This window comes from Juglans microcarpa x Juglans regia, chromosome 3S (assembly GCF_004785595.1).
Source record: "Juglans microcarpa x Juglans regia isolate MS1-56 chromosome 3S, Jm3101_v1.0, whole genome shotgun sequence".
NCBI lineage: Eukaryota > Viridiplantae > Streptophyta > Magnoliopsida > Fagales > Juglandaceae > Juglans > Juglans microcarpa x Juglans regia.
The window spans coordinates 8,226,699-8,253,050 of record NC_054599.1 but is presented as its reverse complement, the minus strand read 5'-3'; the positions used below and the strand labels follow the sequence as shown (position 1 = coordinate 8,253,050).

General features: G+C 35.4%; 1 long non-coding RNA gene across 1 annotated transcript; it reads left to right on the top strand.

Moving 5' to 3' along the window:
• Window positions 1-894: 894 nt before the first annotated feature.
• LOC121257984 lies at window positions 895-11,655 on the top strand. Its single transcript, XR_005939304.1, has 3 exons — window positions 895-905; window positions 1,816-1,817; window positions 11,523-11,655. It is a non-coding gene; the product is annotated as an uncharacterized LOC121257984 (long non-coding RNA).
• Window positions 11,656-26,352: the final 14,697 nt, after the last annotated feature.

Here is a 26,352-nt window from a genome sequence, read left to right as displayed (position 1 = left end):
GTTTTGTACTGTTCTAGTGCCTATATAAAGGGGTTCACGAGACAAGAAGGGCATTTAGAATTCCTGATCTAAAATCCCTTTCTCTCTCGCCCAAACCTCTCAATTCCAGTCCTCCTCACTTTGTAAATCTTCTTTTCCTCATATCTCCAGCTTCCAATTCCTTTAAGAATTAGTCTCCTTGTAAGAGCATTGGCATTGGATTGACTATTTTATTCTTCAAATTTTGACTAATATGTAACTTTTTCACTTTTAGCTAATCATTCAAAACTTAAAGTTTACATTGGATTAGTCATCACACTCTCTATAATAATAAAATATTATTATTTTTTATTTTTATATTTTTATAATTAATTAATTCTATTTTCATAACCTCCTATAATCTCCAATAATCATATTCATTTTCATTTTCACAATCTAATAAATAAAATTTCATCACACGATAGCAAGGAAAAGAGCCACGGGAGAGAGAAGGAGCCGAAATATAATAAACAATGAGTTTAGAATTGCTACTGGACTTTTCATCTTTAAAAAGAAAAATGAAATTATTGTAGCTCATATTTGAGATGAAAAGTCTTTGGCTAATTCAATGTGGGCTAATTATTGTTAAAATTAGTTAAATATAAAGATGAAAAGGCATTTGGCCAATCCAATACCAATGCTCTAAGTACTATATTTTTAATGAAGAAGTTTATTTCATATTTCTTTTCTATATTATTTACTTCCTCATACATATGGTCGGTTATACCGCCTGCTCTATCTGCTATCATGCATATGACTGGTTTTACCACCTATTATTCTTATTATTATTATACTATTATTAGTATCTATTTATTACGTGGGATTTATGCATTTGGTATCAGAGCCAATAATGATTATATTTTTATTAGTATTTTTATTCTTATATTGTCATTTTTCTTTTCTTTCTCTATTTACTTTTTTAATCTTAAATCGTTACACATAGTTAATTCAATTCTATTAATATTACTTATTATATCACCATATGTGATATTATGAAAGTCAATAGTACCATATGATTTTAATAATAATTCACGTACCTTTTAGGCGAAGTAATATAGAAGTCCGGCTATAAACTTTTTTTTCCAGTATGGTTGTTGGCAATCATTTTTTACCATAACTTTAGTTAAAAATACATTTTTATACTAACGAAAATCAGATAATTGAGGGCATTTTAAATTAATCAATAAATCACTAGTTCTTTCTTTAAATTGAACCGAATCACCAACAAAGTGTTTAGTTAATACATATATTAATATATTTACAACATCTTCTAAAGATAAATCATTTTCTGTTTTAATCACTTGCATGTTTTCATCATATTTATAAGCAGTTAATATTCGTGACATTTCTTCATATGAAAGATAGTGATCGCACCAACCTTTTAATTGGCCAGCAAACCCTGTCACAATAATATGTGCTACTTGGTGATCATTTTTCTGTTACTTTTATAGACGTTAGCAACCATAATCATTTCTTGGAAATAATTTAATATTTCATACTCAGATAATCCGTCTATATTCTATTCATATAATACATCTGGTACAAAAGCAGATCTTACTATATATTCACTTTCCTCGAATTGCATATTCGGTGGAGTAGGCCTAGGATACCAATTACGAGTAATAGAAATATGATGTTTAAAATCTCTAGCTGAAAAACTATTAACATGACCTCCTCTAATTTTACTTATTTGTAAATCTAGATTTTTAAATTAGTTTTCAATATTACTAATTTCAGAGTCAGATATTACAGGTGAGTCTGTCTTGCTTAATATATTAATATGAGATTGTTTTGAAGTGGTTGCAGTATTACTAATAGTTAGTTTTCCTAATTTACTAGAGATTTGTTCTAATAAATCATTTTTAATTTTAAAAAAATAGTTTTTAAATGAGATGGGATTTTATGGGGAACAAATAAAGGAGTTTTTTTTACTTCTTTAATAGTGGGTTTTATAGGAGATATTTGGGCTTCAATTCTTTCCAATCATTTACCCATGCTTTTTAGATATAAATTAGTATAATTGTTTTGTTGGTGAAGCCAAAATTTGAGTATTTCTCTGATTGAACTTGATGACTTCAAAATGGGAGTATTCTTCATAAATAATTTGATTATTCTCTCATTTAATCCATTGGTTAGTAGTCCTATTTATGGTAGACAATTGGTTTGATTTATATATCTCAAACCATATAAAGAAAGGTATATTAATCTGTATTTTTTCTAAATCCTCGTAATATTTTTCTTGAATATAATCTCTTTCTTGAGGGTTACTAATTTTGTCTAGTAATTCTAATATAATGTCTTCTTGTTTTGAAAGTACATTAATGGTTTTGTTACAGATACAATTATTTTTATTTAGACAATTGTAAATCTGTACTTCATCTTCTTCGGATTCACTATCAGAAGATTGTTCTGAAAAACTTGATTATTTTAATTGATAGATTTCTTCTTCTTCTGAAGAACTATCTTCCTCTTCACTTGAATGTATTATAAAAATATCTAATAATTTGTCTTTTAATGCTTCAGATATATTTAATTCATTAATCTGTTGTTTGACTTTACAATTTGATTTCTAATGTCAAACTTTTTCGCATTTATAACAAATAATTTATTTTTTCTTTTTATTAGTCTTTTTAGGACTTTTTAATAGTTTATTATATGTTTATTTATCTTTTATCTTTTTATAGGATTTTTCAACTATATGTTGTTTTCTGTTCTAAAAAACATTAGGCAGGTTAGAGCATACTTCATTTTCAATTATAGTCTTGAAATTATCAATTTTTTGGGTTAATAACGAGTCCTTTAATTGTTCTTGAATTCTTTTATATTTTAATTCTTATTTTAAGAAACTTATTTGATTTTCTTTTCGTCTAATTCTATTTTTTGTTAGAAAATTAATTTCTCTGGTTAATGAGACTTCATTTAAAGAGTTAATTTCTTTTAATACTAAGGGAAATAGAAATTTAAATTGAATTTCTTGTCCAAATATTTTAGTAAAAATTCATTCTTCTGTTATTAAGAAATGATAAAATAGGGTAAGGAAGGGATTTCTTAATATTACTTTAGTATTAATATTTTTTACTAAAATAAATGTTGTTTTAAAACAAATTCCATTATTACAGATATGTGCATTGGATAATTTATAATTTATATTTAATTTTGTTCTATTGGCTTGGGATAATATTTCTTTTGTTTTAGAAGGTATTAATCTCTCTTGTATATAATTTAAGTCTGCTCCTGTATCTAATAGGGCAATTATAGTAAAAGAAAATTCTTGATTAATTGAAATCATCTTTTATAACTAATGTTGAACATTCTCCTTGTTCTATATTATGTTCTTTGTCATGAAGATTTTTTCATTTTTCTCTATTTTTAGTAATCTAATTTCTTATAATAATTGCTCATTTGAAACTTCTAATTTAAGATTGGATGTTTTTAAATTTCTAATTTCTTATTTTATCTCATTGATTTCTTGTTGTATATCTTGTATCGTAATTTTCTGTTTGTCGGTTTTAAATTTTTCTATTATTTCTAAAAAATTATAAGGTGTTGAGGATGACGTTACTGATGGATAATAACACTAGTATAATAATTATATTTACATTTTAGTCAATATAGTACAAGTCAATTTAAATAATAATTTTCATTTATCAATACTAACAGTTAAATTGAGTGATGAAAAAAATTATAAAAACCATAAATAGAATAATAAGTTGACAACATATAATTAGACACTATAATATTATAAAATGTTAAAAGTATTATATGAATCTATGATAAGTGATAACATATAATTAAAAATAATAATTAATATTAACAATTATAAAAACTATAAATTAAAAACTTAGGGTTAAAAACCTAAAACGAAGATTAAAATTAAAATAAAATAAAATTTAGTGTTTTATAAAATAGGGTTTAGTTTAGGATTTAGGAGGGAAAAAAAGCCCAAAATATAAGAAAAGAAAGCCCAAAACATAAGGAAAAGATTGGGTTTAGAAGCTCAAAATAGTAAACAAATGGAAGCAGGCCAGCCCAAAAGGTGAAACCCAGCCCAAATTCAACCAAAATGGCGTCATTTTCTAGTAAAAAATGTGTCGTTTTGGTTAGATCGTATCAAAACGGTGCCGTTTTGGTTAAATCGTATAAGGATTTATTCTTCCCCAGCAAAACGGCTTCATTTTGTTAAGGAAAATATAGTTGTTTTGACCAAATGTTATTTGATTTGTCTCCCCCCCCCCCCCCCCCCCCCGCGCATGACCTCACCCTCATAATTTTCCTTCAGAAAACCCTAGCCTCCAGATATCTCTCATCTCTCGACCTCTTCCCCTGCCGTGCAAAGTCCAAATGACATCGCCCACTCTCTCACTCTCAGCCTCAATCACTCACTCACTTACTCTCATACCCAATCTCTGACTTAGTCACATTCTCAACCACTGTGTCTGTGTCTACATGTAGATGCTTTTTTGCTTATATATTTGTAAAGTAATTTGTAGATGCTTGTATATTTATAGATGCTTGTTCGCAATATGTTTCCGCTGTGGTTTTTTCAAGGCATGTTTCTGCTTTTGTTTTTTTATGCGTGTCTGATTTGGGGTTCTGTGTATGTAATATGTATGTCTGATTTGGGAATATGAGTTGGTGTAATAGTAGTAGTCTGGGGACACTTGGCATGCGCATAAAGTAACAATCCTTTTTGTCACCTAGAGACCACCCATAATTTAGACCTCAGATCTACCTCTATTGGGAATTTTTGGAAAAAAAAAATATTATAAGTAGATGTACCAGTCATACCCACAAATATATAAGGTTTTGCGGGATTTAAGGAACTTTATTTTTAAGTCACATGTAAACATTAATACAAGGAAAGCCACATAATTAAAGAGGGTTAAAGCTAGAACCTAATTGTCTCTTCTTGTATATAGTCTTGGATGATTTACCACAAAGGTCCAAAATAAAAATCCAAATTTTTTTAAAATCAAAAGTTTTAAAAAAAAAAAAGTACTGAAGATATTTACTGCATTTTAAAAGAAAAAAGTATAAAATCTATTTACTAGCATTATAATTCAGAGATGACATAAACGCTTATTTAATAAACCCTTAAATTGGAAGCATGTGTATAGTCTTGGAGTGTGGGGCTAGATTGAGAACTTATACAACACTTCCCATCTTTTTGTACATTTCTCTTTCCACACACACACAACACACACTGAGGGACGTCGTTCCCAGGGTCAAGCCGAACCACACAGGCCCAACTCGCAAGGTACCGATGGGCTCAAGGGTAGCCCGACAGTAGGAAATCAGTATGGAAGGATAGGATGGGTCGGTCCGAGAAGGGTAAGGACGGCCTAGGAGGCCCAAAGAGGGGGGTAGCAAAGTCGGACACGTGGAACGTGGATCCTTAGGTCAGAAGGTTTGACATCACTACTGGCCGACAATCCTCATACATAGTGTCAGAGACAACCCTGGTCCTTAGACACCAACGCATTTAATAAAGGTTGGGGGCGGGCACGCCAGGCCGAGACCATGACGCATTTAATAAAGGTTGGGGGCGGGCACGCCAAGACGTGCACCATAGACTGTCAGCGGTTGTCATGATTGGGTATGGACGACCTATCGTGTGACAGAACATGGGAAGGAGGCACGACCTGAATACGGAGCAACATGGCCACAATCAGCTTGCCAAGAGACTACTCCAGCCAGGTGTGTATATATATATATATATTCCCCTTGTTGGGGCAAAAAACTCTCTAGGCACTTTCATTTGAAGCTCTCTTGAATTACAAATCAAGAACCCAAGTTGACTTAGGCGTCAGATGTGTTGCTCACCACCCTGAGCCCTCATTTCCCTCATATTCGCAGGAACAGATCGACCCATAGCGCATAGTTGCTTGGGCTGTGAAACACGACATCAGTAGTAGTGCCATCTATGGGATATATCCTATATAAGCGTGTCCTTCGCATGCAGGCAATGACGCGTTCCCAAACTTCACGAAAAGAAGATCAGTTCAAAACGATGGAAGCAAGACTCACCAAAATGGGAAACACTATAAAGAAGTTGATGGAGGAGGTGGGAGCCCTTTGGCAAGAAAACACTGCATTACGAAGAACCAACAAAGAACTAGCGGGAGGAGCAAAACCCAGCCGCAACAAGCACACTAAATCACGACACGCCCTAGAGATCTTTATGGCCAAAAAAGAAAGACGCAGGATGCACCTTGAGCTCTGGGAGCTCGGGGACAAGTACGCAGAAATGGCTAAGTGAATGGGCGCGTCATCCTCTGCAGACCAATTGCTCACTAGCACAGATCTACCGTACAGCGTAGAAGTCATGGTTGTCCCTCTCCTGACCAAGTTCAAGGTCCCCTAATGCCACTCAAGGGTTTCATAAGGGACATCGTCTGACCAATAGGAGCTATTAACCTATTTGTCCTGGTCGGGAAGGCCCCATCCTCCTACAAAGCGATATTGGGTCACCTAACCCTAAATAACCTAAAGGCGTTGACATCCACATACCACCTGAAGATGAAGTTCCCTAGACACTCGAGGTGGGCAAAATATGAAGCTAGCAGGTGCTGGCTTGAGAATGTTATGGACGAGAGTTAAGGCATGATGGGAAGGAGGTTAGGATGGTCAAAGAGGCCAAGGAGACAGCTTGGCCGCCCCCAAATGAGACAAGGATGTCCAAGATGAGCAAGCACTGTGGTAAGCAGAGCCCAATGAACCCCTATAGCTGGACTGCTGGTCTCTATGGACCACCTAAGGCCTGAGCAGACTGTAAAGGTCAAGACCAAAATGGCTCTCGAGTTGAGGCAGGCCATGAAGTGACTCCTTATCGAGCATTAGGATGTTTTTGCATGGAGTCACAAAGAAATGCCTGGGATAGATAACGTGATCATCAAGCATTGCCTTTGTGCAGACCCTGCAGCCAAAAAAATCAAACAGAAGCTTCAAAGATTTAGCGCAGAAAAATATGCGGTCATAGCCGAAGAAGTGGATCATCTCCTCCCAATGGGATTCATCAGGAAGACCCACTATTCTGAATGGTTGTTTAACGTAGTACTCATGAAAAAGGCGAGCAGGAAGTGGAGGATGTGTGTCGACTTCACCGACCTGAACAAGGCTTGCTCGAAGGATAACCTCCCCTTGCCTCGCATTGATGTGATAGTTGACTCAATGGCGGGCCACCCACTGCTCAGCATCGCGACCCGCCCGATGATGCTTCTCCTTATCATCAGCCACTAGAGGGCTGGAGTGGCATTTTTTACCCCACAGCGAAGGGGGAGCTTCTAAGAAATCCCGACCCAACACATTCGAACGGTCGGGGGAGGACAGGAATCTTGTGATGCTGGTTGCAGTTAACACCACATCAATCCCAGTGTCGAAGGGGTGGGCTGCCACCAAAGCTAGCACGATCGCCAGATTGGCCTCCTCCCTCCTGTGCAACCTGATGGACAGGCTCTTACTATTGTGCACGTACAACCAGATGGCCCGGACCGGGAACTCCTAGTGGACCTCCTCCCTTTCGGGATACTCTCATCTAGAGCCAGAGATGAAGAAGAATCGTCGAGACCAGTCCTTGATATGGGAATTTCGCTTCTCCAGGCTAGCAATGTGTTTCTTGAAGGAACACGCCTTGAAGCTACCAGTACCTGGTACATTGACAAAAACTCCTGAGCTCTCAGGCCAAGATATTCCTCAGGACCAGAGCTGAGCACCCTCCGGAAGATTACACAACTGGCAACTAGAAGTGTCTAGGCATTTTGGTGGAGTTGTGCCTGGGCCAACCCTAGAAAGTTGAGGATGTCCGGGATGGGGCGACAAAACAGAAGTTGAAGACCATTCGCAAACATCAAGGGATAGAGCGCAACCCAAGAAGCGTTGCCAGGGGTTTTCCAAAACTGCCTATTCTGGAATGTCATACGACTCCTAGCTCACAGAGGTCATTAGTAGAGAGCGAAGACTCCCAGCTCTGCCCAGCGAAGTACAAATAACTAGTGTTGGAAGATCCTTTAGAGCCATTGGGAACTGAAAGGAAGAAGGAATAAACCAAGAAAGTGAAAGGGGAGGAACTAAGAAGGAAGGCTCGAATAAAAGTATAGGAGGATGAGAAGTAGAAATGGCAGAAAATGAGGGAGATGAAGGGGCTTTATATAGAGGAGGATGCTACAGTTGGCATTTTACAGACAATGAAGCAACCCTGAGCCAAAAACCCAAAGGATGTGCCAGGTCTTGAGAAACACGCAGAGTGGCATCTTGGAACCCAACCGACGCGAACCCACAAAAGCATGAAGACCAAACCATGGGCGCGTGGGAAGCACAGTCCAATACGCAGACTAGTGCGTGGGTGGACCTCCTTCCGCCCTGAACCTTTAGATAACGAAGGGTTGGGAAGAACTTGAGACGCCGTCAAGTCATTGATGGTGCAGCCAAATAGTTGCAAGGTGCCGGATGTGTAGCAAAGGGAACTAACCCGATAAAAGAGGGTTACATTTTTTTTGGTTTCTTATACTGGTTTTCATTTTTATTTGGCTTACCCATGCATCTTGAACTAAACTGTTATTGCAATTAAATAATTTTGTGGGATTTCAGATTTTGTACTGTTTGCATTTTATTTAAAGTTAGTAGTATATATTATGGTCTTTATTCCTGTGGAGATGCAAAGACCAATACATTGTTTTTTTCGTATAATTTATTTTTTTGTTCTACCTATGTGAAGTCATTGTTTTTCAAAGCAATGCTTGCTGTAGAGAAAGAGTCTGTTATTTCCACAATTTCTTTTCACAACTAGGGAAATGTGCCTTGCATTTAAATTGTTTAGAAAACTGATCGAATGTAGTAAACTATATTAGTTTGGTGGTGTGCGGGTTTTCAACATGGTATTTAATTTTTATTTAACTTGCCTCAGCGGGTTACTCCTTCCATTGTGGTGAACGTCTGTAAGAAACTTCCCTCTGAATGCCCTTCATCTTTCATGAAAGTTATTCCTATATCCATAAAACTAGGCCAACGTGCTTTGCACGTTGCACCCACCTAGTGTGTATATATATATATATATATATTGCCTTACCTAGCTAGCTAGAGGCTAGGCCAAAAGATGAACAAAAACAGATAAATGTAAACGTCGAATCCAACATAAGCATGAGTTTGGTACTAGAATCCAACACAAGCAATAGTTGCAAATTTGGAACAACAGTACAAACAGAAAGAGAGAAATACAATAATACAAAAAAACATTTGCTTATTGGATTCTTTAAGTGACAATCTAACCTACAATGTGTGTATAGTGAGATATATATATGTGTGTGTGTGTGTGTGTGTGTGTTGTCGCGTTTTACAGTCCAAGCAACTCCGAGTGATGGGTCGACCTATTCCTGTGAATATGAGGGAAATGAGGGCTCGGGGTGGTGAGAAACACCTTTGATGCAAGTCAGCTTGGGTTCTCGATTTGTGATTTAAAGGAGTTTCAAATGAAAGTGTCTAGAGAGTTTTTTGCCCCAGCGAGAAGGATATATATACTTGGCTGGAGTGGTCCCTAGCATGCTGATTGTAGCCATGTTGCTCTGTACTCAGGTCATGCCTCATTCCCAAGTTATGCCACGCAACAAGTCGTCCATACCCAATTGTGGCAACCGCTGACAGTCCTGGGTGCTTATCATGGCGTGCCCACCCCCGACCTTCAATAAATGCAACGTGGTCTCGGCATGGCGCGCCCACCTTCTAGGTCTGTCTAGCCATTGGTGTCCAGGGACCAGGGTTGTCCCTAACATTGTGTGTGGGGTTGTCGGCCAGTAGTGGTGTCAAACCTTCTGACCCAAGAATCCACGTTTCACGCGTCTGATTGTGCTACCCCTTTTTGCACCCATCAAAATCCCTTTTTGAATGTAGACATGAGAAATGAGCAAACAAACACACAAGAGAAACCATAAACAATTTAACATATACATAAAGCCTATGCATTTTTAATTATAATTCTTAATTTTACAAAGCAAATGATAATAGAGGAGGAAGATTATTTGGAATGTCAATTTCAATATAATTAGGACCATACAAACCTGAACCTAGAGATTGATCCTCTAAGATGACTAAATTCAGTAAAAACAGAGATAGACTCCCTGCAATAATTTGATCCAAACAAAAAAGAAATAAAATTTAGTATAATGCCCATATCTTTCAATCTCAAAGGCAAGTCTTACAACCCAAGCTTACAACCCAAACTCATCTATATGCTTATATTGTTAAAGATACCATGACTTGAAATGTCTTTTATTCACGGTTCTTAACCAATATTTCGATATTAGAGATGCTTTTGACTCTGGGAAATCATTTTTGATGCTACTTGAGAACTCATAAATGATCTGCACCTACAAAGAGATATAATAGTGGACAGTGGAATCATTGTTGATTGATTTTAAGCATAAACCCTACAAAACAATGAATTGGTTGTTGTATTATAAAACAAAACATAAGGACAACACCTGCATACAACTTTTTATCTGATCAGGTTGCAAGTGTTCTTAACATATTGGATAATGAATTGGTTTGGAATGTTGGAGTTTACATCGTAAGGTTGGTCTCTATTATCCAGAGAGTTAAAGGCCATTGTGTGTGTCGAATAGGATATATGGTGACTTTAACTAATATAAGAGATCCCTAACATAACACACTACCCAAACCTACCCACAAACGAATATTGTATAACACAGGGATCAAAACCAACAACAAAAGTTACTAATAATATTTATATGAATACGAAAGGAACTGCTAAAACAATGAAGAAAAAATAACACTTTAAAAATCCACCCCTAAGCCCAAAAAAGCTCACACAACAAAAAGAAAGAAGCATGAAAGACCCTTCTTTCAAGAGGGGGTAGAAAAAAGAAAGAAAGCAGCCAAATAAATCAGTAATAATTAACTACTCTGGTAAAGACTATGAGATTTATACCTTTAAACTAATTGAAATAGATCAAGCAACAATGATGAGACTAAGGCTAATAGTCCATGGTATAGAACATTACTTAAGACTCGCTTAACCCTTAAATATATGAAAAATAGATGAAGTAACATTTTACACATAAACCTTAAACCATTAGTCTCCAACAAAAAAAAAAAAAAAAAACACATTTCCAACCTTACAAACTTTTGCAAGATTCTTAAAAGCACAACTTACACCCAAAATCATAAGGAAAACAAATCTTAACAGGTACCATTACCTGGTACGTATAGAGTTTCACATATAATTAACAATAAAAAAAAAACCCCAAACCAACATTTGGAGGTATTCATAAAAAACTATGAATAATAACAGCCAAGCGATATCTAAGTTGGCACATTTTCCACCATTAACTTTCCATAGTTCCTCTATCCATAGTACAACCAATAAATTCATTATATCGCGCCAGGCTTAAGACCCACAAAGCAACTTTTAAAAGTGGTATGGGTATAAATCAGCCATAAATAGAAATTTAGGCCAAGGTTTAGCAATATTACTTGTGACAGCATAATGCGAGGAAAAAATAAAAGGGAAATGCAAAAACTTCTTAGAAAAAAATTACAGAAAGTTAGAAACTGAGAATTAAAGACAACTTGCTGCAAGTAGAATGAGCAGAGAAGTCTTAGCAATCTACCGCAAGCCAGAAAGACGAAAAATTAATCTACTATCACAATAAAACTGAATAAGTTTGAAAGATAGATTCTTATATGTTACTGATCCCGCAGCCACTTGAGTGCCTCTACACACTCCCCTCTGATCTTGAGGATATCTCCAGTCACGTTGGCCCACCTAGCCTCCTCGTATCGATTCTCTCAGGTCGTTTTCTTCCACCCCCCTTCTCTTTTTTTTTTTTTTTTTTTTTTTTTTGCCCATACAGAAAAAGAATCAACTCTTTGGAAAAATCAAACAAAAAGAAAAAGCTTTTATCAAACTTATAACCTTTTTCCACTGCTGTTCATCATGGAGTATTGTTCGCGTGAGGAGATTTGTGAATCCAAACTTAACAATTAAAAAATTTATATATCATTTTTTTATCTTTCCTTTTATTTTCCTATATTTTCTCGGCAACCAAACCGACAACCTATACCTTTATAAAATAATATGAAAGACAATACAAATAGAAAAGAGAAAAAGGAAAAGTGACTAACAGAAACTAGAGTCCAAACAGTCGATCTCAGAGTCCTCTCCATCTTCTCTCGAAAATACAGTATCCGAAACAAACAAACACCACCAAACAACACCAAACAGAATTGAAAAAACAAAATGGAAATCGACGGTGGCGCGTGCATGACACCGGCCACACTGGAAATGAGTCGTTTGGCCAGTCAAACGTTACCGGAGTCGCTAGGCCTTGAGTTACTGTGCATGGCGTCGATGGAAAATGAATCGCGGTAGTTTGAGAAGCCCACGTGTTTCCTTTAAATAACTCGTCAGCACAACGCATCGCTCTGATTGGCTCCCAAATCAGTCGACAGCAAGATCGATGGGTGAGGCTTCTCTTGGTGGTGTGCGTGTCGGATGATGGTCACCGAAGAAGCTTGAAACAACTACCCCCTTTATTCGGCCAAAAATCAGGACAAAACAAAAAAACAAAACGAACTATCGGAGACGAAAGGTCGGCGAGGAGGGGGGAGGAGGGGAAGAGGAAGAGGAAGAAGGAGCCGAAGCTCTCCTTTCCCCCAATTGGATTCGGACGAGCTAGTTTCTAGAGAGAAATGGTCTGGTTTCTTTTAAAATCGAGAGAGAGGCTATGGTTTAACTGAGAGAGAGGCTATCAAACGGAAAGTTAACAGAAACAATTAAAATTACTATAGTTCCATTAAGATAAGAATTTCCATTTGATAGCCTCTTATAATATATATATATATATATATATATATTTATATATATATATAAGCTTTGGAGAAGCTAGGTTTTTTTTAAAAAAGAAATTATAAGGACCTCTAATTTGTGTTGACATAAGCTAGGCGTGGCTGCTTTCGTCTCCTTTAATTTCTTTCAGATATGAATCTATCTTTTATTTATATTATTAATGTTTTTATTTTTAATAATGATCACGTGGGTTTCTTTTAGTACCCTACAATTCAAACATTTGATGATAGCTGCACTTCCACTAATTTGTACATTTACTTATAGAGTTCCGCTTCTAAACAGTCCGACCGATATTATGCATATAAGAACCTCCCTTTCATCTGTTGCCACGTTAGAAATTTCACCAAATCTACAATAGCCTTGTTCACACAGTATAACTCTCAAAACAAAAAAGGAATATAGCAATTTCAGTTACACTACCACCCTCAATATCTATTCCTCCACTGTCATCCTGCACGCTGTGAATTTCATCCTCCATGATAGAACCCACAATAGCCCCTTCAATCCCGAATTTGGAAGTCCAGTTCCACTGCCACCCTCAATAACCATCATCATAGTAGCCTAAAGCTCCACCGTGTGCCACCACACCTTGCCACAAAAAAAATAAAAAATAAAAAAATCACTATACCATGACCCCTTAGTACCCTGTCTCATGATTAAACTGCCATAGTTGAACTACTGCACCTCCTAACACCACCACTGATAGCACTCGGCACTACCGTCAGACACAAATCTCTTCTATTTTTCATACCTAAAAAAAAAAAAATACACAGTGGTGAGCACCCTATGAAAACCACACCAAAGGATCCCCACACAACACAGATTTCATGGCCATGAAGCCAAAACAATGCTCAACTCAGATCTACATTTTCTCAACTCAATACTCAGATGTTGTCGTCAACTCCACCGTGAGGGAATTGAAGGTAGAGATGGAAACAAAAAGATGATATTTTGAGAGAAATTTAGCACGAACGGACAGAAGAGGTGAGAATCTTTCAAGGTAGAGAGAGAAGTTTAAGAGAAGGGAATTAAAGGCCGGAGAATTTTGCAGAAATGGTTTCCGTCTTGCTCTCTCTTAGTATTGCAGAAATGGTTTCTCTCTCCCTCTCTCGAATGAACCATTTTCATTTGATTCTGGTGCATAAGTCCTCAATCCTATGCTGTGCAGTCCTATCGTGAGCCAAATAGAAGGATACGTGGCACCCGCCCATTAAAGGCTTTTTTTTTGGGGAAATAGCATGACCGGTTAGAAGTTTTTCTCTTCCTTATATACCAAAATTCTAGTTCCTTATATATATATATATATATATATATATATATATTAAGTACTCCTGTATCCTAGCTCGTTTTAATAGCATTTGGAAGCACTTTCTCATCAGCTCTTATTTTAATTTTTTTATTCTTTTTAATGAATAGTGTTTGAATTCTTTCCACATTGGATACTAAAGTGCTCGGACAAAGAGTTGGAATTGTTTTGAATGATTAAACTTTGATTATAAATTAAAGTTGGGGCTGCTTTCTTACTAATTTTTTTTTTTCAGGCACAATTTGGAAGTTAGAGCATTTAGAAGTTTGTAACATTTAATTTATTTTGGTTGATTTGTTGGGCATTTAGAAATTTGTAATTTAATTTATTTTGTTGTATTTGGAAGCTTGTAATTTGTTGTCGTTGAAAACATTTAATTTGGTTGGCACTTAAAAAATATTGGATTTCTTTTATTATCATAATGGGAACTTAGAAAATGTGTGTTATAGTAGTGGTAAGTAAATATTATTACGATGGGTGTGGATAATTTTGGATGTGGATGATGGATGATGGGTATAGATATTTATTATAGTGATTAGTTGGATGTGAATAATGGATGAAGAGAGTACCTTTAACAATAAAACTTTCTTTTTAATTGTTCTTTTTAAATTTTGGAAGCATCTTAATATGTTACTTGTTTTTATTTAAACCTTATTTGGATAGAGAAACGGTTTCATCTCATTTTATCTTATCATTATAATTTTTTAAAATTCTCACATAAAATATAATAAACAATTCAACTTTTTCAAATCTCAAAACAATAATAATATTAAAAAATAATATTGTACTAATATTTTATTTAATTTTTAACTTTCATCTAAAATCATCTCATCTCATCTCATCTCAGTGTCCAAATGGGACCTTAGTTGTATTTTTTGTTATAATCAAAAGTGAATTATTTAGTTTATATTGTAATTCTTGAAAAAATTGAAATTTGAAAGCCCACACAACTTTTTTTTTTAAGGGAAAAAAAAAGGTGGGCCAAATATGAAGTTAAAAAAGACCAAAAAAAAAAAAAAAAGAGTCCAAAATTTGACTCCACTCCGACAAGTCGGAACGAAGGATGTACATATCAGAGTCAGAGTAGGAGGTTGGGCCTTTCGACTCTGACTTCGATTCCAACTTGGTCGGTGCTAAGCCCTACTGTGACCTGTCCAATGGCTTGATGTAATGCTACATTTTATTCTCAATATTATTATATTAAATTAAAATAATGATGCATTAAGAGCTTATATGGATAGTGAAATGAAATAGGATGGTTTTAGATTAAATATGAAAGTTGAATAAAATATTGTTAGAATATTATTATTGTTTTAAAATTTGAAAAAGTTGAATTATAATTTTAAAAAGTTGAACTTTTATTATATTTTATGTGAAAATTTGAAATGGTTATAATGATGAGATGAAATACTCTCTGAATCCTAACGAATCCTAAATTTTAAATAATTACTTCAGGGATTTCTTATATATATATATATTACTTTAATGTACATCATTTAAAAAATTGTATCGTATCATTAAATGTGAAGAAAAGATTTATTGTTTTTTATACACCCAGACCATGTTGATGTAAACTTTCTACATTAATGACGTAAAAATATATTAATACTTTGATTTTTTAAAATTATAATGTAGTCCAATGGTGTAATATACTAATAGCCCATATGTGTGGCAAAACTCGTGTGCCGAGCCTAGATAGGCAATTGAGATAATATGAGTGTATATGATTTGTGAATAATAATAAAATATTTGAATTGATATGCGATAAGATGAGTTAAAATAGTTTAAGTTAAAATGTTTGATGAAATTTTGAGAAAGGAGATAGAAAAAATTCCATAAAATATTATAAATATAAAATATTGTTAAATATAATTTTTTTAATATAATTTTTGTTTTGAGATTTGGAAAAATAAATTGTTTTATATTTTGTTTGAAGGTTTGAAAAAATTATAGTAATTAGATAATGATTGGATAAGAGAGTAATGCTACATACAGTTATTGAGTGCGCAAGCATAATACAATCCTTTTCAAAAAAAATAGAATCTACTATTAAAAAATTAATCTTTTTATCATGTGAGTTGTCACAACCCCGCCTTAGGAAGGGCAGGATAGCGATGTACATACCTATCCTTTTCTTTCTTTCATTTCTTTTTTTTTTTCTTTTTTTTTTCTAATAACATGCGATCAATATGAACATGACACACGTGTACTCTAAATTTTTAATTTAAAAAATGGAACACTTGATAGATATGTTATTTAACATTCCCCCATAAGAGACTCTCAGAGTCCATCCCAACATAAAATGTCTATACATAAACATAACCCATAATCCATAAACGGGAAGACCCTAAGCGTCTACCTCTCCATCTGCAGTAATGTCTTACTCCCCAGCCATTTTGTCATTACCTGGACGTTTAAAACATTTAAAACAAAAGTGAGTAGAATACTCAGTAAGCAGTACACCATTCAGTTAACTTATTAATCACATAATCTTTTCTTTTAAAAACATGCATACATAAACATTTACTAATCGTGACAATGCTTTCATGCATAAACAGTTTAATGAATAAGCTATACTTTCATGCTTAAATATTTTAAGAAATAAGCAGTGACTATGATTTCATGCATAAACATTTTAAGAAATAACTACACTTTGATGTTTCACTTTCTTTGGCCGGTACATACTATTATGCCTCGTGTGTTAGGATTAGCGGTCTTTCTTTGGACCTGGATTCTGCCTGTGGCCACAGGTTGGGAATCCCTTTCAGTCAGGGGCAACACTGGGTGCACTACCTATACTACTTACCCGGCATTGCAATCTGCCCATTCCTTTCGTACCATTTTCATTCATATGGCCGTTACGTATTTTCATATAATAAAACATTCAGTCATTCATTCAGTCCTTTCTTTTTTTCATTCATGTCAGTTCTTTCTTTTCAGTCCTTTTCATTTAACAATTCATTCATGGAAAAATATCATTTAAAAACATGAGTTTAAACATCATCTTTCATGACATCCATTAAATATCAACTCATACGGACATTTTAAAATCAGTTCATAAGGACATTTTAAAACATTTTTTTTGCGTCATTTAAAGCATGAGTTCATATGGACATTTTAAAACTCATTTAAAACATCACTTAAAGCATAAGGCATGAGACATTCATTTCCTTTCTTTTGCAATCTAAACATTTTCATCATCTTTTCTTAATCTAATGTGCATGCATTTTTATGAACAAAATACATTTTCAAGCTATAATATATATAGAAACAACCAATAAGTTTCTTGAGAGAGCATATATGAAAATCTCATGATTCAGAACTTTCATGCATGCATTACCTTATACACATAAACACAATTATAATCAATAAGGTACTTAATAGGGGCTATCAAGAAAGTACTTGTACATAATATATACATTCATTCTTTCTTTAGAAGAATATTTGGAAAGAGAGAGAGATACATTATTTCATAAAAAGAACTTGGTGTAAGAAGTATGGTCATAGCTACTTACATTTATGCTCCTCGATACTTCCAACTTCAATATAGGTCTTATTTCAATAAATAGTATAAGCGTGTTAACACTCATAAAATATTCTTTAGCCCTCCCTTTAAAAGAGAAAGTCATGATATTACGATCTAACGTTGCTTTTATGCTTAGCATTAACCCAAATGACTACTCATCACCTTAACTTATAAAACAAATAACTTAAGTATTAAGACATACTAGCTGTTCATGGAAAGACTATTTTAAAAGCTTACATGAAAAGTAGTTAAAAATTCATAAGCTTCAAGTAAGGTTTATTTGGTTCAAGTTCACTTTGAGTTATGGATATTATGAGATAAAATCTAAAAATTCTCAACAATGAGCTTTGAAATAGATTTGGGCATTTCAAGTAGGCTAAGCAAGCTTAAGAAACATGCACTTTAAATTAACTTGTGGTCTCTCATTATAAAAGGTTAGTTTATCAATATTTCGGACTCTTGGGTTAGGTAGAATTTAACCAAATAAGGGACTACATAAATGGGCTATTTTTACATCAAGACGTGGCATGACATGGGATTAGGGGTACTTGTACAGCTTCACATATCATAATATATTATGCATAATTAATCTCTTATATTTAAACTAGTTAAGCTATAACCTATTCACATAAGCAATATTTAAATAGTTTAGCTAACACCTCCCATTAAAATTAAAGTAGCATAAGGTATAACAAAGTTACTCATTAAGTAAACTTCTAAAAATCTTTAAACACTTAAGCTTATGCTTTACTCACTTAATATCTTTTAAAAGCAAGATATAAATTACAACACCTAAGCAAAACTTCTAAACCAAACCTCTAGTATCCTGAAAATAGATTACTAACCAAACCTCAGTACAAGGCACATGATACCAATATATATAATTTAAAATCACTTTAATCACCATTTATGATTAAACCAAGTTTAATAACAACATGGTATTTTCGAAATATAAGAAAATACATAGCAAAACAACTATAATACCATTTGGTTTGAGCCAAAAACAGGGCATACATATTTATTTGTAATATAGGAATTTAACTACACCAAAACACAAGCTAAAACAACTTAATTGGCCTCTAAAATCACACTAAAATCAAATGAGTCAAATTAGAATTTTTACCTTAAGTTCTTAGCTCCTTTCAAGAGGCAAGATAGATGACTGAATAGTAGTATAGCCGTGTGGATGAAGAGCCCAAATGATAGAATTGTTCTAACCCCAAAACCGAAACATTATGTATAAGAAAAATGGTGAAACTTGAAACCCACATGTAAATCATACTAGGAAATAAATATAAGTCTATTACTTTCAAGAATTCACCATTTTGAAGATGAAAACAAGCTTTGGTTCTAAGTTTTGAGGAAAAATCGAAAATGCGCATGGAGGGAGTGTTCTCATATGGTTTGAAGAGGATGAGAGAAAAATATTTTTCTTCTTCCCTTGTTATGGAGTCTCAAAGCTTAAAGAAGATGATGGGAACTTGGTTTCTTGAAGATGAAAAGAAAAGAGGAAGGAAAGGGATGAAGGTGGTATTGGCATTAGCTTGCTGGGAAAGGAAGTGAAATTTTCTCTTTTCCTTGCGTGAGGGTCGGCGGGTAGGAGTAGATATACCTTAGGATTAGTTTTTGTTTTTTGTTCTCTCTTTTGTTGCCTTAGCCAATGGGTGGAAGGAAAAGAAAAGAATTTTGTGCCTTGCTTAGGAAGCCTACGGGCTCAAGTCCAAGGAAAGATAAAAAAAAAAAAGATTTGTTGCTTATATTGGAAGCCTACGGGTTCAAAGGGTGGGAGAAACTTTTTGCTTTAATCAAAACTTATCCCATAAGTTAGGGAGATGGAGTGTGGAAATCTATCCACCTCAAGAATACTTTTCACCGACAAATTCAATGGTAGAGAATAATTGGGTCACTTCCTAAATGAATAAAATTAAAGGACTTAAAGGAAAATATTTCAAAGTCTTAAAAATAATACCCTTGATTTATTTAAAAAAAATCATATTTTAAAATAAAACATACTCATCTTAAAATAAAATAGATAAAATTAATTAAAATCTTTTTATCAAAATATTTAACTTAAAGCATTAATAAAATGACGTAAGGACCAACATAGTAGGACTCAAGTATTACAACTCTACCCCCCCCGAAAAACAATCTCATCCTCGAGATTGAATGTACCACAAAGAAAAGGGTGGGACACTTTTCCCTCGTACCGTCCTCATGCTCCCACATCGCTTCTTGTTTGGTGTGGTAGTTCCACTGCACTTTAACCATCGGGATTGTTTTGCTGCGGAGCACTTGTACCTTCCGATCTAGGATCCGAACCAATGCTTCTTCATAGGAGAAATCCTCGCATACTTGAAGGGCGCGTACTCGATCACATGGGAGGGATCATGCATATACTTTTGAAGCATTGAGATGTAAAATACATTGTGCATGGTTGAGAATTGTGGAGGGAGTGCAAGTCTATAAGACATTGCTCCTACTCTTTCCAGGATCTCAAACGGGCCAATAAATCTAGGAGTTAGCTTGCCTTTCTTTTCAAACCTCATGACCCCTTTCATGGGAGCTACTCTTAGAAATACTAATCCCCAAATTCTTTTGCACACTCCTCCAGACATTGACGTGAACCACGAATCCCAATCTGGCACAATCTTGGATGAAATCTCATGTAGTCTGACTATCTCCTGGACATATAGTTCTGCTAATTTGCTCATCGAATAGGTCATCTGAATAGGGATGAAGTGAGCTATCTTGGACAACCTATTGACGATCACCCATGCTAAGTCTTGTTCGCTCGGGGATTTAGGAAATCCTGTCACGAAGTCCATGCTAATCTCATCTCATGGCCAAACTGGGATCAACACTGGTTGTAGCCCTAACCATCGGGCACATCAAACATTGAGCTACAAAATTACATACATCCTTCTCCATTCCGCTCCACCAATAGTGTTGTCTCAGGTCTCAATACATCTTGGTGCTACCCGGATGCACTGTTTATAAAGACCTGTGCATCTCCCTCAATAGTAGATCCCGTAATTCTTTCTCTGCTGATACACAAAGTCTCCCCTTGAACTGCAGGGACCCATCTTCAAAAACCATAAAGGCGAGATGCTTCCTTCTGAAACCTCTGTCTTGATCTTCTTGAGGCTGACATCTTTACTCTCAGCAGCTTTAATCAGGTTCAATACTGTCGGACTAAGAACCAGGATACTTAACCTCTCCTGCACATCCCTCGCCATCTCCACTCCTAACTTCTCCATGTCCAGAAGAATGAATTTCTTAGGGGTGTACATGCTCGCAAGGGTACTAGAAGAAAACTTCCTGTTGAGGCATCTGCTACAATATTAGCCTTGCCGGGATGGTAGTTGATGGTACAGTCAAAATCCTTTATCAACTCAACCCACCTCTAATTCCTTCTAGTGAAGAAATATTTAAGAATCTTGTGATCCGTGTAGATCTCACAGCGCTCCCCGTACAAGTAATGTCGCCAAATCTTTAAGGCGAAGATGATTGCTGCTAGCTCTAAGTCGTGGGTCGGGTAGTTGCGCTCATAATCCTTGAGTTGGCATGAGGCATATGCTACAATTCTCCCGCAGTGCATCAAGACACATCCCAACTTTTGGTGTGACACATCGTCGTATATCACGAAACCACCTGTACTCGAAGGTATAGTTAGAACAAGCGCCGTCACGAGCTTCTCTTTCAACTCCCAGAAGCTTTTCTCACATTCCTCTGTCCATATAAATTTATCATGGGGGCTTCAATGCGGGAAAACCCTTCCACAAATCTCCAGTAATACCCTACAAGACCCAACAAGCTCCTGATCTCTTGGGCCATCTTATTTCTAGGCCATTCTACAATTGCCTTGACCCTCGAAGAATCCACAAAAATCCCATCTTCGACACTATGTGGCCAAGGAAATAAATCTTTTGTAGCCAAACTCACAGTCAGTTTGGCATACAGTTTCTTCTCCCTTAAAATTTGTAGGACCCCTTCCAAGTGCTTTGCCTGCTCCTTCGGGCTCTTAGAATAAACCAGGATATCGTCAATAAGTACAATAACAAACTGGTCAATGTACTCCTTGTCCTTAAGGTAGTCTTAGGAGCATCTTCCGCCTTAATCTTCAATTGGTGGTATCCCAAACAGAGGTCGATCTTCGGGAATATCTGTGCTCCTTGAAGTTGATCGAATTGATCATCAATCTGAGGTAACGGATACCGATTCTTAACTGTCATCCCATTTAGTTCTCTATAATAGATGCAAGGGCACAACGATCCGTCATTCTTCTTCACAAAGAGGACTGGCACTCCCCATGGGGACACGCTAGGGCAAATAAAGCCTTTCTCTAATAATTCCTGCAGGTGATCCTTAAGCTCCTTGAGCTCTACAGGTGCCATCCAGTAGGGTGTTTTGGAGATCGACGTCGTTCCAGTAGAAGATCTATTGAAAACTCAATCTCTCTATCTAGAGGTGAGCCAGGTAGCTCATCCGGATAGACATTGGGGGAACTCCCTCACTACCTCGATGTCCAGACGTTAAGGCTCATTTGTTGAGACATAGCCAAATTAGCAAAGAATCACACGCAACTCTTCCTCAGCATCTTGATTGCCTTTAGCGCGGAAACCATCTTAGTCTCAGGGCACTTACCCACTGCACAGAAGCAGAACTCTGTCTCACCAGTGGTCTAAAGAACATTCTCTGCTCGAAGCACTCCATGCTAAGCACCCCATGCAGGCATGGTGCTTAGACAACCGGTCCATGCCCAAAATGACATTGAACGCCTCCATGTCAAATAGAATTGAATTGGCAAGGAGATGCCGACCTTCTATCTCTATCGCGCATCCTTTTAATACAGAACCACAATTTACGGGGTCTCCAAGTGGAGTAGAAACAGACATCACACACTCTAAGGACTTAGGGGTCCTCTCACTTAAACATGCAAACTTACGGAATATGAAGGAATGTGTGGCACCAGAATCGCCTAATACTAATGCACGATGGGGAATTAGGGAAAGAACTAGTCAGTGAAAGCTTCTTTAAATATCGCCTACGAAATTGGAGTTGTCTCGCTTAACTCTTGCGGAATAAGCCCATGAGTAGACTTCCAACACCCGTTTGCCACGTCAAATAAGTTGTAAGCAGCGAATTCTATCTTCTCACATCTCATACACGAGACTACGCAGAAGATCCTCTCTAAGCAATCGATCTAGTTGTCAGCATCTGCTTTGCATTAGTTGCCATCAAACACCAGAGGGTGCAGTCTACCGAATATTTCGAAGGTTGTTGAATGTTGGATTCGCCTTTGCATCTCAGTTTGTCCATCAATAACGGTCTCTATCAAGCATGCAACTGCATTGGTGAGGTCCCTCGTATCTTTGGGAACCTCTTACTGATTCTCTACACTTATGGGAACGAGGTTCCTCCCCCAAACATCTGTCTTTCTTAGTATTGTCTATCAGTGCTATATTAAAACATGTATTGCAGTTACAAAAGCAATGGACTCATATGAAACAAATATGCATGACTTGCAATCATTCTAACGTAATTCATGATATACAATAGGAAAATACCTTTTAAACTTGTTGCGAAGCTTGGCATACTTTAGAGAGAGGACTTCAGCTTAGTTCATCCCTAAAGTCTACAAGGCCATATAACCTTTTGCTCTGATACCAAGATTTGTCACAATCCCGTCTCGAGTTGGACGGGATGACGATGTACATACTTGTCATTTTCTTTCTTTCATTTTTTTTTCTAATAACATGCGATCAGCATGAACATGACACACGTGTACTCTAAATTTTTAATTTAATAAAGGGAACATCTGATAGACATGCTATTCAACATTCACTCATAAGAGACTCTCAGAGTCCATCCCAACATAAAACGTCTATACATAAACATAACCCATCATCCATAAATATCATTGTTCTAGTTTGGGAAGATCCTAAGTGTCTGCCTCTCCCTCAGCAATAATGCCTTGCTCCCCAGCCTTTTCGTCATTATCTAGATGTTTAAAACATTTAAAATAAAAGTGAGTCGAATACTCAATAAGAAGTACACCATGCAATTAACTTATTAATCACATAATCTTTTCTTTCGAAAACATGCATACATAAACATTTGCTAATCGTGACAATGTTTTCATGCATAAATAGTTTAAGGAAGAAGTCATGCTTTCATGCATAAACATTTTAAGAAATAAGCAATAACTATGATTTCATGCATAAACATTTTAAGAAATAACTACACTTTCATGTTTCACTTTCTTTGGCTGGTACAGAGTATTACGCCCCGTGTGTTAGGGTTAGGGGTCTTCCTTTGGTCCTGGATTCCGCCCATGGCCACAGGTTGGGAATCTTTCTCAGTCAGGGGGCGGCACTAAGTGCACTACCAGTACTACTTACCCAATATTGCAATTTTCTACCTTTTTCATTCATATGGCCGTTACGTATTTTCATACAATAAAACATTCATTCATTCAGTCATTTCTTTCTTTCTTTCTTTCATGTCAGTCCTTCCAGTCCTTTCTTTTCAGTCATTTTCATTTAAAAGTTCATTTATGGAAGAACATCATTTAAAAGCATGAGTTTAAACATCATTTTTCATGGCATCCATAAAACATAAGTTCATAGGGACAATTTAAAACACTTTATTCGCGTCATTTAAAGCATGAGTTCATAAGGACATTTTAAAACTCATTTAAATTATCATTTAAAGCATAAGGTATGAGACATTCATTTCCTTTCCTTTGCAATCAAAATATTTTCATCATCTTTCCTTAATCCAATGCACATGCAATTTTATGAACAAAATACATTTTCATGCTATAATATATATATATATATATATAGAAACAGTCAATAAGTTTCTTGAGAGAGCATGTATGAAAATCTCATGATTCAGAACCTTCGTACATGCATTACCTTATACACATACACACAATTATAATCGATAGGGTGCTTAACAAGAGCTATCAAGAAATGGCTTGTACATAATATATACATTCACTCTTTCTTTAGAAGAACAATTGGAAAGAGAGAGAAAGAGACATTCTTTCAAAAAAAGAACTTAGTGTAAAAGGCATGGTCATACGTACTTACCTCGATACTCTTTGATACTTCAAACTTCAAAATAGGTCCTATTTCAATAAATAGCATAAGCGTTTTAATACCCATACAATATTCTTTAACCCTCTCTTTAAAAGAGAAAGTCATGATATTACAATCTAACATCCTTTCCATGCTTAGCATTAACCCAAATGACTACTCATCACCTCAACTTATATGATAAATAACTTAAGTATTAAGACATGATAGTTGTTCATGGAAATGTTATTTTAAAAGCTTACATGAAGTAGTTAAGAATTCATAGGCTTCAAGCAAGGTTTCTTTGGTCAAGCTCACTTTGGGTTATGCACATTATGAGATAAAATCAGGAAATTCTCAACAATGGATTTTGAAATAGATTTAGGCATCTCAAGTAGGCTAAACAAGCTTAAGAAACATGTCCTTTAAATCAACTTGTGGTCCTTCATTATAAAAGGTTAACTTATCAATATTTTAGACTCTTGGATTAAGTAGAATTTAATCAAATGAGAGACTACATAAATGAGCTATTTTTACATCAAGACGTGGCATGACATTAGCTTAGGGGTACTTGGACAACTTCACATAAGCAATATTTAAATAGTTTAGATAATACCTCCCATTAAATTTAAAGTAGCATAAAGTATAGCAAAATTACTCATTAAGTAAACTTTTAAAAATCTTTAAACACTCAAGTTTATGTTTTACTCGTTTAATACTTTTAAAAGCAGGATATAACTTACAACACCCAATCTAAACATTTAAACCGAACCTCTAGCATCCTAAAAATAGATTACCAACCAAACCTCAATACAAGGCACATGATATCAACATATAAAATTTAAAATCACTTTAATCATCTGTTATGATTAAACCAAGTTTAATAACAACATAGTATTTTTGAAATATAGGAAAATACATAGCAAAACAACTATAATACCATTCGGTTTGGACCAAAAACAGGGCATATATATTTATTTGCAATATAGGAATTTAACTACACCAAAATACAAGTTAAAACAACTTAATTGGCCTCCAAAATCACACTAAAATGAAATGAGTCAAATTAAAATTTTTACCTTAAGTTCTTAGCTCCATTCAAGAGGTAAGATAGATGACCGAATAGTGGTATAGCCGTACGGATGAAGAGCCAAAATGATAGAACTGTTCTAACCCCAAAACCGAAACATTATGGATAAAAAAAAATGGTGAAACTCAAAACCCACATATAAATCATACTAGGGAATAAATTTTAAGTCTATTACTTTCGAGATTTCACCATTTTGTAGATGAAAACAAGCTTTGGTTCCAAGTTTTGAGGAAAAACCGAAAATGGGCATGGAGGATGTGTTCTCGTACGGTTTGAAGAGGATGAGAGAAAATTATTTTTCTTCTTCCCTTGCTATGGAGTTACAAAGCTTGAAAAAGATGATGGGAATTTGGTTTCTTGAAGATGAAACGAAAAGAGGAAGGAAAAGGATGAAGGTGGTGTTGGCATTAGCTTGCTTGGAAAGGAAGTGAAATTTTCTCTTTTCCTTGGGTGAGGGTCGACAGATAGGAG